This window comes from Palaemon carinicauda, chromosome 24 (genome assembly GCF_036898095.1).
Source record: "Palaemon carinicauda isolate YSFRI2023 chromosome 24, ASM3689809v2, whole genome shotgun sequence".
In the NCBI taxonomy this organism is placed as follows: domain Eukaryota; kingdom Metazoa; phylum Arthropoda; class Malacostraca; order Decapoda; family Palaemonidae; genus Palaemon; species Palaemon carinicauda.
This window is the reverse complement of record NC_090748.1, coordinates 51,439,852-51,452,214: the sequence shown is the minus strand read 5'-3', so window position 1 is coordinate 51,452,214 and position 12,363 is coordinate 51,439,852.

The following is a 12,363-nucleotide window of genomic DNA, read 5'->3' as shown; positions in this document are numbered from 1 at the left end:
CTTCCAAAACCTTTAGAAAATCTAAGAAAATCAATTTAGGAAAGCAGATCTCACCAACCCCAATTTCTTCTTAATACAAAATTCCTTATTATTGCCAAAAGTATGTAACTACAACTGCATGAAAGAGAGAGAGAGAGAGAGAGAGAGAGAGAGAGAGAGAGAGAGAGAGATTTACCATTGATTTCACAATAATAGGTACATGCATAAAGATTTATTATTTAACGTAAATTAAAAAAAAATTCCATAATTCCATAATTGATAGTTTTACCTTGCAAAAAAAAAAAAAAAAAAAAAAAAATGCAACTATGAGCGTTCAATTATTGTTATGCAGGCAGGGGTCACAATCACCAACTTACAAATTGGATCACCCGAGACTGGAAATAGGCTATCAACGATTTTTCTTTACTTTATCCCTAGGCCTGCAGACAGCCTGCTACAGGTTGCTTTCCGTATTCGTTGACTTCATAAATATTTTCTTTAAATATTTTAGTATCCAAGAAACAACCAGCTTTTCACATACAACAAACGTTCTTTCTACACCAAAACCAATATAAAAATTAATCTAAGCAAGCAATTAGTAGACTGTCGCCTGGTAACGGTTCAGGTGCATTACCATCTGAATAACTCGATTAATGGCTTGACCCAGATTTCTTTTCTGTATTCCAAAGGGGAAAAATAGATCTTGTGGGATTCTGGAACAAAATAACACTAAAGGCATTTTCACAACACACACGACGTTAACTAGATTTTCAGTGAGGAACGAAACAATAAATCCAACCCCACAATTTTTTGTGGTACGAAAGTACACAAATGTTCTTAGTTTTCTGTTGGAATACAATAAAATATGCAGTGTACTATTAACGACTCGCCTTTGGTGCCGTGTTGTTAAATTTCTTTTTTACTATTGTATTAATTTTTTCGCACTTAAGACAATCAATAAAACAAAGTTCAATATATGCTAAATTTGATAAGATCCCTTACAAATTATTGCAACAGATGTGAAAACATTTCTTGATATTTATTTTCCTTAACTCTAATTTTCTTTTTATGCTGCATCTCTTTTATTATACGATTACATTGCCCAGGTTGTTTGATTTTGTGTAACAGTTGTAAATTGCTTTCAGTTGGCTATTCGATTAAGGTCTTTGCTTTTGACCAAGACAAAGAGAAACAGGTATATATTTTTCTAGACTGATTTATTTTCTGAACAAAAAAATATTGTTCATTTCCAGAAATTGTCATAGTAAGTTATTTGCTAAATATTTTGGAACTTGTTCTTAAATACCATCCTTTAGAGGCGAGTATCATTTACGTGTTGTAGTGGGACACTAGTCTTCTTTCAATGTCTACATGTTTGCCCTTACAAATAGTTTGAGTCATATATTGCCTCCTTCAGTTTATGTAACCTTTTTTTATTTCCATTCTTTATATTTCCTTTCTCCAATGTCTTCCGCTCCTTTCTCCTCTCCTTCTTCGCACATTTGACGACTTGCCTTCCTCTCACCTTCTCCCCAACTTAGGAGGCTTCCGGCCCTCCTTCAGTTTTCAATTACCACACATTACCTGGCTAGAGCGGTCATCTCGAAACGGCTGTTACCATCGCTCATTACCTGTTACCTGCCTATCTCTCTCGAGGCACTAATTGCTCTTACCTGCTGAGGCTTTTGGTGGTGGGGTCGGATTCATCAACGCTCCTGCTGCTGCCAACCACCCGGCCGCCCACCCGCCCCGAAAGTCTCCTTGGGTGCTCAGCCGTTCCTGATTGGAAGGGAATATTCTTTTTTTAGTGGCATTTTGTAGCGTAGGCGGACCATCAAAACAGAAATGTCGCTACATAATGCAACTTGTAAAAAAAAAAAGAAAAAAAAATCTGGATGATGTCTCATAGCATATATTGATAGTTCTTTAGTATATATATATACATATATATATATATATATATATGTATATATATATATATATATATATATGAGATAGAGAGAAATATTAGCCCTACCCATATTACTAACTATTAGTATGAAATGTTGACTACGAAATATGCTAAATTATGAGCAAAACCTACTATATGAATTGCGGAATATGACTTACTTGTAGTTGTGCAAAGTCGGATTTTGCGTCAAGATCAAAGTAGAGAGCCAGAGAAATAAATTTCGGTTGGAATGTGCGAGAGTCAAATTGTCTAGAACCTGATAAGGATACAAGGACCCAAGTAAATGATTGCCTAACTCACTCTTTAGCTTGTTAAGAAGATAAAGAGTGAATTCAAAGGTACTTGGTTCAGGAAACCACCGAACCTTATGTTCATTAGAGATTAGAAAAAAAAAAACCTTGTTCCCCTTGCCATTAACGATATAACATAGATGTTCGAACGATAATATCTAAGATAAATCAGGGATGCTAAACACAGTAAGGTAAGTAGCCGCCTTCAGACAGGAAAACGGTTGATAGATGCCACGTGTCTGCGGAAGGTTTTTTTATGACTTCCTGTCTCGAACACGTGCCCGAGCGTACAGGTAAGGTGTCCGATCCTGTTGTTAAGGAGAGAGCTTTTTCTTAATTTTTAGGATGCAATAAGGCATCTGTCTTAATAAATTGATTACTTTAATTCTTAGTCACGAAGTGTAATTGTTTGCCGTTACTATGATCAAAGGAAAAACTTCCTATTCTCTAGTGATAAGTTTTCTAAACCTAAGTCAGGAACACAGTTAAGGATGGGCTAAGAACTCGTCACTAATTGTTTTGCCTGTAAAATAAAGAACAGGGTTCTTTGATTGCTCATTGGCGCTAATGGAAGAGAAGGTTCAGGTTCCGCGGAATTTCATTATTCATCTTTGAAGACAGTTTGTGTCTTATTAAGTAGATTTAGGAGTCTAGGAAGTAGTTTGGCTGTAACCATAGTGCTGTTCCTGTTAAAAGATAAAGGGTCTAAAATACTCAATTAGATGTTATTTAATCGATTTGGTGGTTGCGAACTACAGTATCAGTTCAACTTTTCCTTTCTTTAAACAATGAAGTGCGATTTTTCTACTGACACCGTAGCATCGGCATAAGACTGAGAAATAGAAAAATCACTTCTAACTTTTCTTCTGCGATAATCTTGCAGATTTTGAGCTGCCGTCATAATACAAAAAAAAATTTTCCTCCTGATCATATCTATGTTTTTTTTTTTTTTTCTTTTTTGAGGTAGTTTGATCTGTAGATCACTTGGTCATGGATGTGGTAAATATAGAATAATTGCTAGGGATTCAAATTTTATTAAATTGATAATTTGATAAACTAGCTTCTGTGAACTTGACTATAAACAATTTTTTTTTTTTTAGCTAGAGATGAAATGGACGATATGTTTTTCAGGGATACTCGCTATCCTAGTTATATTTTAATTGTAACTGTTGCGTTATTTCCTGCCAGTGAGTTGGCAATGTAAATGTAGAGTGTTATTGTCTCATTAGCACCAAAATGTAAGTTCAAAATGTACATCAAATCAAAATATACATTTTATTTTCATGATATTTGAGAATACAATCATGAAATTTGGCAGATATATTCATTTGTAGGTAGAGTTTAAGAAAAAAGTGCTGGCCATTCAGAATTTCCTTAGGTGGCTATTTTCTAAGATGGCCGCCATATGACGAATATTGTGAAAAAAATATAGTTTTGTAAAAATAGACAAATATCAATGATTTCTGGGATAGATTAGGGAGTTGTTTGTCATAAAATTACAGAATTTACTTGGGAGAACTGTCCTTGTAATTCATGAATCCAATTCGTTAACTATTTTGTTAGATGGCCTCCCTGTAATTCTAATATGCAAAATAAACTAAACCAAGCCCCCAGATATCACAAAGAATATGTCTGAGTCCTTTGTCCTGCAGTGGACTAGAAACAGCTGCATTTGTTGTTGTTGTATTCGTCCACATACATTAAGTTTATTTTTTTTCATGAACATAGTCTAATATATATATATATGTATATATATATATATATATATATAAGTATATATATATATATATATATATATATACATATATGTATATATGTATATATATATATATATATATATACACAGTGGAACCTCTACATAAGATTGTCTTTACATACGAGTTTTCCAACACCCGAAGTAAAATTCGATCAAATTTTCGTCTCTACACCTGAAGTCTTGCTCCAACATCGAACGTAGATCATACGCATAGGATTTTCTCAAAGCGTCGATCGTAGTTTCTTGTTTACACCAGTAGACGACAGCACATCGGAGGACGCCAATCGAGTGTCGCCTTGATCAGTCCTCTTATCTCATGTGCATTGTGTGGTTGTTCTCTATTCGCTCCGTTATTAACAGTGCTTTTTATCTTCCTTTTTCACGTTTTGTTTTTGGGTTTTACGTATAATCATGGGTCCTAAAAAGCTTAGTTTCGGTTTAGGAAGTAGTAGTGGTGAGGAAAGGAAGAAGTCAATGCTTTCATTATAACTAAAACAAGAAATAATAGAAAAACATGAGCGAGGTGTGCGTGTTAGCGATCTGGCTAAACAATATGGACGCAATATGTCTAAGATCTCGGCGATCATCAAACAGAAGGCAGCTATTAAAGCAGTCAAACAATCGAAGGGGATCACCATTATTTCTAAACGTCGTAGCCCTACCCTGGAAGAGATGGAATGCCTTTTGTTGATATGGATAAAGGACAAAGAGATTGTTGGCGATACGATCACTGAAACGATCATTTGTGAGAAGGCCAGCGCTATCTACTGTGACTTGAAGGCGGCGGGCTCTGGGGGTGACGCGGGGGAGATTTCAACCGATCCTACAACGGAGGAATTCAAGGCGTCACTAGGCATATCTTTGTTGAATGGGTAAACCTAGTTTTCGGCCCTGTTGTCAAGAAGTACCTTCAGGAGAGGAATTTGACTTTGAAGTGCTTGCTTTGTTTGGATAATGCACCCAGTCACCCTCCAGGACTCGAAGATGGTATCATCGACCAGTACAAATTCATCTCAGTGTTGTATCTTCCACCGAACACCACCCCTATCCTCCAGCCCATGGACCAGCAAGTCATCTCTAACTTTAAGAAGCTCTACACCAAGCACTTATTTAAGCAGTGCTTTAATGTCACGCAAAGCACCAACTTAACTTTGCGTGAATTTTGGAGGAGCCATTTCAATGTCGTGCACTGCTTAAAGATCATAGATCAGGGTTGGGAGGGAGTAACTCGTCGGACACTGTATTCAGCTTGGAAGAATCTTTAGCCTGATGCTGTTGCTCCCAGAGATTTCAAAGGTTTTGGCCCCGAGCCTGAACCTGTGCTTGCTGTCGAGGAAGACGTAGACGAGATTGTATCCCTTGGCAAGTTCATGGGTCTGGAGGTCGATGAAGATGACATCACCAAACTCGTCGATGAGCATCATGAAGAACTCACCACCGAGGAACTCAAGGAGCTGCAAGCCAAGCAGCATGATGAGTTCCAAGCGCAGTTGAGTGAGTCGGAGGAGATCGAGGAGATAGGTCACATCTCAAGTGTGGCTGAAATAAAATAGATGTTGGCATATCATCAACACGTGGTTTATTTCATCGATATGCATCACCCAAAGAAACTTTAGGTTTGCCATGTAGTTTTGCAGTTCGATGATGTTTGTTTGACTCATTTTAGAAAAATTCCCAAAAGCCGTACCAAGCAACTTTCTCTCAATAGTTTCTTTAAAAAATCTACTAAGCGGTCTAGTGATCATGATGAAGAGAAAGAAAGTGAAGCAAAGAAAAGTAAGATCGAATCGAGTGAAAGTGATGCAAATTTAAAATAAAAACGAAAAAAAATTAAGAAAATATAAAATATAAAAAGAAAAAAAAAAAAGCTTAGTTAGGTTAAAGTTCATGTAGTGTAAGTTAGAGTAAGTTACGGTACGTTATTGCAGTCGCCGTCTCTATCTCCTCACTGATCTTCCGTCTCCTCCTGCATAGCAATTCCTACACCTGCGTAGGCCTGTCTCTAAAGTAGAGTGTCAATAAAAACCCCTTTTTTATTTATTATTTCTTTATTATTATTCTTTTTTAGATATTTCTATATGATGCAATTGTATTAATGTTATGCATAATTATGTATAGTAATTTATTAGGGAGTTATCATGGGTTTTTGGGCTGAGGAACGAATTATACAAATTACAGTGAATTCTTATGGGAATATTTGCTGCAACATACGATCGTTTTTACATACGAAGCAGTTCCCGGAACAAATTAAGATCGTATGTAGAGGCACTACTGTATATATAAACACACACACACTCATATATATATATATATATATACTGTATGTGTGTATATATATATATATATATCTATATATATATATATATATATATATCTATATATATATATATATATATATGTATATATATGAACTATAAAAAAAACTCTTACTTCGGTTCTTATTCAGGGGTTACGAGCAAAGCACTGTAAGGAAATATTGGTGATCGAATTAATACACTCTTTACAAAACCAGATATAAGAAGTTAACTATGCTAAAACAATTAACACCAAAAGTAAATCGCTCAAAATATTAAATCTGAACAAAACCTTAGACTAAAAAAAGAAAATGTTACTCTATGAGAAATTTTACAATCACCTGTTTCATTGAAAATTAATTTATAGAAATATATAATTTTGATAGTTAATAAAACACAGTAATGATTAAAGACTCTATGAAATTTACATAAATATAATTGTTACACTTACGTCTTTTGGTTCACACAAGGTTACCGAACAGTTAGGCAAAATAAATGCACCTCACTGTTTAACCTAAACCTCACAGGGCCAGTTACAAAATGTATATGACAATGTACTTACATTAACACACTACACTTGATTTACCATTCAATAATTTCACCAATGTTTGAATAACACTATGTGCCACATACCTTGGGTAAAAAACTTATTCACATTTGAGAGGTCACACACTTGAGAGGAGAGTGGGTTTGCGAACTTTAGCTCTTTCAGAGGTATAGGCTGGGTCTCTTCTGCTGCTTATGCATTCCTGGGGGCTAATATATATTGACTTAACTATTGATGATCCTTCTAGGACATGGTCTGGAAGCTTAGGGGCAGGCTTACAGAACCAAAGTTGCCAACTAGTCAGGTAGCAGATAAGTTCCAACGTACATTGCGAGGCCATTATCTCTCAACTATTTTTTTCCACCTACTCCTTGAAACAATGAAAAAAGAGTAGATCTAAGTTTAGAACTTTCATGCACCTTCTAACCATGGGGATATGAAAAATTACGTAATCCCTCGTATTCATACCTCGTATGGGTCATGCAACATACCTAAAAGAGTTTACATAACACTTTGTAAACGAAACTGCGTGAAATAAAAAGTTAATTCCTTAAAACAATGTAAATTCACATATACTGAATTAAATGAAAATACAATTACACGAATGGCAAAAGTCTTATGCAATTTACATATATTTACTTAAACCTACATGTGTGGTACTCACCTTATGAACAGGCTATAAGTCTCTTAAGTACACAAATGTAATACATGGATAAAATATTTACTCTTATGCTAGACCAGCTTCGTAAGATAGCTCCCCCAAAAAAGATTATTTATTGCGGGCTTGAATCCACCGATTCAGCCCGAGATAAAAAATCTGCAACCACGTTATCTTTAACTAAAATATGCTTTATATTAATACAATATGGTTGTAAACATGATGACCACATAGTTAACCTTTGATTATTATTCTTCCTTTTATTTACAAAAGTTGAAGGATTGTGATCCGAGTTAACTGTAATTTTTGCATTCTGGGGTCTTTTCACGTAAACTTCGAATTTTCTTATCGCTGTGATTAGCGTTAACAGTTCCTTTTCAACTGTCGAGTAAGCTCATTGATGTTTCTTCAGCTTTGATGTCATAAAACAAACAGGGTGAAGAATTCCTTCCTTATCTTATTGCAATAAGACAGCTCCAATTCCATTACTCGACGCGTCCACTTGGATAAGGAATTCCTTGTGGAAATTACGGTGCTGGCAGTATCGGTTTCGAAGAGTTAATGTGTACCTTCCTTTGACTTTTCCTTCTTTCTTGTGTTTCGATAATGTAGGTCAGGTCACTGATATTCTCCAAAATCCGGAATGGTCCTTTGAACTCGTTGGCAAGAGGGAATCTCCTAATCGGTAAGTAAACCAACATCTGTCGTCTTACCGTAAACTTTCTGTTCTTAAATTTCATACCAAATCTTTTCTTCATCTTTCCTTGGCTCGTTTTCAAGTTTTCTGGTGAAAATTTCCTTATCTCACCGATCCTTTTCCTCAAATTCTTGACATATGCTCCATCCATTTCCTCTTGGTCTTTCCCTTTTTCTGCCAATATTTTAATTTGTCCTTTGCTGAAGGGTCTTCTCGTACTTCAATCAGGTATAAGGGAGCCTTCTTGATGTACTCATTAGGCTTTCCAGCCATCTAACAAAAGTGATTTGCACGGCTAAACTGGCTCACATCCTTATGCACGCCAGGCCAGAAAAAGTGATCCATAATGTCGCCATTGTCTTCCGTATTCTCATGTGTCCTGTCTCATATGCTATGGCCATCAGCTGTCTCTCAATGGTGCGGAAATAAATATATGGCGGTATATCCCCCATTCGGCATTCCCAGGGGTAGGCTTTCTTATAGGCAACACATCCTTAAGATAATAACAGGTGGGAGACTGCTGCACCTCTGTCTCATCCACCACACGATAAAAAAACTTTCTTAAAGTTGCATCCTTCCGTTACAATCCTATCAGCCTTTTCCGACTCACTTGTCCTACTTCTAATGCTAAGTTTTCAATTTCTTCCAAATCCATTGCTTCCTTGTCTTCTGTTCATTCATCTGTCGTTCCTCTTCTCTCGGGCTCACTCGGGAGCTCTCTCCTTACACACCATTATGGAAATCTTCTGAAAACAAATCCTAAAAGTTCACCACTCCAGTTTCTCTGTCTTCTTCTGCCCCCACTTTCTTTTTCATACTCCTAATCATCATACGACTAGGAAACAGATACGGGTAGTCATTCTCGAGTTCGGTCGTAGGATTCTGCTTCAATGGTTTCTCCTTTATGATGGGACAAGGCACAAACGGCGCTCCACCAACCTCAATACCCAACAGGACTTCTACTCCTTTGACAGCCAATGAATCCTTTACCACAAAATCAAAATGACCTATCACCAACTCGCATGACAGTTTCAAATGGCAAATAGGTTATAACTTCCTCATCTCATATTCCCTTGAAAATTGACCGAATCTCCTGTGAGAGACCGTTCCACCAACAGGTGTACACCTCATGTCATGCAATGTCTTGACCGGGGTCTGCTCACTCCCATTAAGAGCAGCTAACATGCCTTCATGAATATACAGTTTAAAGGCATCCACACTGTTTGGGGTTCTCCTGTTTGTCGTGTAAACGTTAGCTGGTTTATTTTCCATGTCGTCCTTTCCCGATTGTTTCTGTGTCTTCGAATTCTGTGAAGTTGAATTATCCTTAACCACTTGGGCGACTGCTTTTGGTTGGTTCAACAAACATTCTTTACTGATATGGCCTATCTTGCCACACTTATAACAGACAATATCAACCTTCTACACGCCTTTCATGATACCTAAAGGAGGACGATTTGATCATTGTTGCTGTGGTACTAAGGCATTCTACTTTGGAGCAGTACCGGTGGTACTTCCGCTATAACTATTGAACTTGTTTACACAGTTATTACTGAACTGGTTTCTATGGTTCGGCAAATATTTGATACTTGGTTGTGACGACGGTTGAAACTTCATACACGAGGAGGTTTTATGATTGATAATATTTTAATCTTCACTCAGCGATGCGGCTTTATCAAGTTTCTTCACCTCTCTCTCTCAAGTACGTTCAAATATGTTCAGGAATCCCTCGTAAATATTGTTCCAGCACTATTAGAGTCTAAATCATCCATCTCTTTCCCTTTAGCAGCCTCTAGCCATCACTTAAAAGATCGTCGTACCTGATAAGCGTAATCCTGGAAAGTCAAAGTGTCATCCTTTTGCAGACTTCTGAAATTTTCCTTATAATATTCAAGGGTCAATTGATACACTTGCAGCATGCTCCTTTTCACTTCTTGATACTCCTTCCTCTGGTCCTGAGACAAGGCAAGATTCGGACTACGTCCTTTTTTTAAAATGACACTCTGCAATAGCACAGACCATTTATCTTCTGGAAATTCCATCATCAATGCGACTGTTTCAAAATGATCGAAGAATTCGTCGGGAGCTTCTTCTGTGAATTTTGGAATTAACCTCTGGGCATTCACCGCATTAAACACGGGATTGTGTAAAGCATGGGTCATCTCTGTCTGTGTTACCGACCTTGCACGAGCACTCAACAGTTCCAATTTCCTTGTGTGTCATGCTTCTTCTATCTCTCTTTCTTTCCATCTTCTCTCTCTTTCTTCCTGTCTTGCAAATTCTCCTGCTTCTATTTCCCTCACATGTTTTGTGATTTTTCTGGCCTTTTTTCTCTCTTTTTCTTCCCGTCTTGCAATCTCTCTTGCTTCTCCTCTCTCACTTTCTTCCCGTTCTGCCAACATCTTCAACTTAATCAAATTCTCTTCCGCTGCAATTCGTTGATTCTTGGCCTCTAAATACCTTTCTAATTTCATTCTTTCAGTTAGAGGATCAACTGGTCCATGCTTTGCTACATATTCTGCTTCAGCATTTTCCAAAAGTTTGTGAGATGCTACATTATCTTCTTCCGACAACTTTCCCGAGTTTATCAATGCTTCTAAGGCTAGATGCTTGATTTGAGCTTTAACCTTTCCACTCGTTGCCTGGCCACCAGATACCATTTAAATAGAGAGCCACTGAGCTTTAGTTACATTAGCTTCCTACAATTCCTGAACAATTGGGTTTTTTCAAAAACTCTTGTATATTTAATTGTGCCAGCTTATACTTTACAAAAATACACCTCTCAAATCATATCCTAACAATACACAGAATCCTATCAACACTAAACTGTTCAAACCTTCAATGAAAATACGGCCCTGTTATCACCAATATTTAAAACAGACTCACTCAATCCCAAGAGTCTGGGCACCAAAAATATGTATTACAGCTGGCGAATCACATATACTCCCGAGGTCCAAACTCACCTGTTTATTTTACATAAATCTGTTACACTTGAATAATACACGAACTCTGAGAGTATACGCAACTCCCAGACGGCAATATATAAGAACACTGAATATCCATAGGTTTTTTATGTGACACTCAAAACAAAACTGGGTGATTCTTAATATGAACTATTAAAAAACAACCTCTTACTTTGGTTCTTAGTCAGGGATTACGAGGAATGTACTGTTAGGAAATATTGGTGATCAAAATGATACACTCTTCACAGAAGTAAATATATTCTATAAAAAGATAACAATACCAAAGAATTAACACCAAAAATAAATCCTTCAGAATATTAAATCTGAACAAAATATTAGACTAAGACAAGAAAATGTTACTCTATGAAAAATTATACAATCACTTGTTTCTCTGGAAATTCATTTATAAATAAAATGTAATTTTGATAATTAATGAAAATTGTTAACACTTTAACAGTAATGATTAAACACTAAATGAAATTTACATAAATGTAACTGTTACACTTACATCTTATGGATCACACAGGTTACTGAACAATTAAGAAAAATAGATACGCTTCACTGTTTAACCTAAATTTCACAGGGTCAGTTACAAAATTTATATGACAATGTACTTACATTAACACACTACACTTGATTTACCATTCATTAATTTCACCAACGATTGAACAACTCTATACACGATATGCCTTGGGTAAAAAACTTATTCACGTTTGAGAGGTCACAAACTTGAGAAAATAGAGGTCTTGCGAACTTTGGCTTTTCAGAGGGATAGGCTGGCTCTCTTCTGCTGCTTATGCATTCCTGGGGGCTAATATGTATTGACTTAATTATTGTAGATACTTCTAAGACATGGTCTGGAAGCTTGGGGGCAGGGTTACAGTGCCAAAGTTGTCAACTAGTCAAATAGCAGATGAGTTCTAAAGTACATTGCAAAACAACTCTCTCTCAATTATTTCCACCCACTTACTCCTTGAAATAATGAAAAAAGAGTAACTCTAATTCAAGAATTTTCATGCACCTTCTAACCATGTAGAAACATAAACATTACTTAATCCCTCGTGTTCATACCTCGTATGGGTTATACAGAATTCCTAAACGAAATTACATAAGACTTCGTAATAAAACTACGTGAAATAAAAAGTTAAATCTTAAAAATAATGTAAATTTACATATACTGAATTAAATAAAAATGCAATTACATGAATGATGAAAGTCTTATGTAATC